Raw genomic sequence first — 2739 nt, 5'->3', positions numbered from 1 at the left:
TGGTTGTTTTGTTTTGATTGTTTTCTGAAACCAAGTCTCATTTTGTAGTTCAGGCTGGCCCTCAAACTCATGGTGATCCTCCTCCCTCAGCCTCCCAAGTGCTGGGATTACAGTTGTGGGCAACCACACTAAAGTGGCTGTTTCTGTTTTGCGGTACAGGGGAATCAAACCCAGGGACACTTTCTCACTGAGCTTCAACCCCAGCCCTCTTTAAAATGTGAGACAGGGTCTCACTACGTTGCCCAGGCTGGCTTCGAACTTGCAATTCTACTGCCTCGGCAGAGTCCTGGGACTTTTGCAACAAGGTCTTAACTCTGAAATTTGTGCTTTTACTACTATAGTGTGGTGCCTCGGACAAGTTTATACAAAACAGTTTATGTTACCATGTTTTAGGATGATACAGTAAACCACAAAATAATATGGTTCAATTAGAAAATATTTAAATGAGGTTAGCCACAGACAGAGTTAAAAACAAAGAACATGTACGCAAGCTGAGGTGGCGGAAGTGTCGTGGCCCAAGAGCCTGAACTGAGCTGGGTCTTGGAGCAGAGCTGATTCCCACAGTGAACTGTGTGCACACCGCCTTGCCACATCCCACAGGTCCTGTCACCAAGCTTTCGTTCTCTCCATGTCCCAAGGGGAAGCTGAAGGTTCAGAGAGGTTAAATAATTTGCTCAGATCTCTACCACTAAGTGTCGAGCTGAGAGGGAAACTCATATGTCTCTTCTGCTCAGATTGGCGGAACGACAGCCAGAATGCTCTGGATAGAGAAGAGCAACAGGAACAAAGAAGGGAGGTGGGGACAACCAAGATGTGCACAGGGGTAAATACCCAGGCATCTGGCCTTCCATCCTCCTCAGAGGGTAGGGCTTTTTAGGCGGCCCTGCCCACTGCCGTGGATTGCAACAGCAGGGTAGGGTAGGATAGCAGCTTTAGGGTTCCCGGAAGGTGGCTGAGGGCCATTGTTGGGTGTTGGATGCAGAGCCGGGCCATGAGGCCCAGTTCCTGGAAGCCCAGCCCCCACCAGGTGCAGTGTGGTCTTGAGTCTTGACGCCTCCTGGGATCTGGATGCCTTCTGGTTTCAGCCCTGTCTCAAGCATGTCTTATCCAGAGCCTGGCCTCCAGGTAGGGTGTTCTCAGCTCCTTAATCCCAGAACACTCTGACCTCCCACAGTATTCATCTTTCTTTCCTTTTTTTTTTTCTTTTTCCAAGATAAGGTCTTGTTCTGTAATTCGGGCTGACCTTGAACTTAGTATGTAGTCCAGGCCGGCCTTGGACAGTGGCAGTCCTCCTGCCTCAGCCTCCTGAGTGCTGGGATTATAACCATTTATCAATATACTTAGCCTATTCATCTCTTAATAATAATAGACTATTTTATTTTATTTATTTTGCTTTTTATTTATTTATTTATTTATTTATTTTTTGTCTTTTTGAGACAAGCAAGGTCTCACGGCTGTACAGTTCAGGCTGGCCTTGAACTTACTTTGTAGCATACGCAGGCACTGAATTTCCAGTGATCCTCCAGCCTCAGCCACCTGAGTGCTGGGATTATAGGTGTGTGCAACATGCCTGGATTATAGGTGTGTGCACCATGCCTGGCTAGTGGTGGGGACACTTGAGGCTGTTCCAATAACTCAAGAACATTGGGCAAGTGGTCTAATACCCCAGCCCTGTAATCTCATCTAATACTTCTACTAATATAGTAGGCTGGCCTGAATGTGAAGCTCAGTCTCCTCTCACCTCCTGGGTCAACTGTCTAAGAATTCTTTTTCGTGCATGTGTGTGGTGCTGAGGATCAAACCCAGGGCCTTGTACATGCAAAGCAAGAGCTCTGCCACTGAGCCACACCCCCAGCCTCAATTGTCTGATATAGCTCAGTGGTACAAGTGCCTGCCTGACAGCCACAGTGTCCTGAGTTTAATTCCTGGTACCAAAAAACAAAGAGGTACATCCAGCCTAGGACTGGGTTACTCTAGGCTTCTAAAGGCTAAGACCCAAACCCCAGGCTGTTTTTTTTGTTGTTGTTGTTTTTTGTTTTTAATTCAGTGTTGGTAGCTGCACCAGACTCGCCTTTAAGGCAGCCTGGACTAGCCAAAAGAAAAAAGGAAAAAAAAAATCCTTCTCTAATTCAGTATTGGAAACTGAACATGAGGGCTTCATACTGAGCTACATTGACAGCCCTTTTTTTTTATTTTATTTTTTATTTTTATTTTTTTGCGGAACCGGGGATTGAACTCAGGCTCTTGTGCTTGCCAGGGATGCACTTATTCTACTGAGCCATCTCCCCGGCCCCGGCCCTTTTATTTTTTGTTTTTAGGAAATATCTTGCTAAATTGCCCAGGCTGGGCTGAAAGCTGGGATCCTTCTGCTTCAGCCTCCCAGAGTGCTGAGATTACAGACAGGCATCTCCACACCCCGCTCCTATTTCCTTCTATAGGATTAGAATTAAATACCAGGTCCTATTTCTTTTTTCTTTTCTTTCTCAGTACCAGGGATTGAACTTGGAACTCTGTGCTTGCCAGGCAAGTGCTTATTCTACTGAGCTATCTCCCTGGGCCCCCTCCAGGTCCTATTTCTTCTGAGATATTCTAGACTCAGCTCCCAGGCTTCCTTCCTATTGGGCATCAATGCCAGGCTACTTTAGCTGTTTCTTCTTCTTCTTCTTCTTCTTCTTCTTCTTCTTCTTCTTCTTCTTCTTCTTCTTCTTCTTCTTCTTCTTCTTCTTCTTCTTCTTCTTC

Source organism: Octodon degus, unplaced genomic scaffold (genome assembly GCF_000260255.1).
Source record: "Octodon degus isolate 3935 unplaced genomic scaffold, OctDeg1.0 scaffold00093, whole genome shotgun sequence".
In the NCBI taxonomy this organism is placed as follows: Eukaryota; Metazoa; Chordata; class Mammalia; order Rodentia; family Octodontidae; genus Octodon; species Octodon degus.
Note: the sequence above shows the minus strand (reverse complement) of the source record.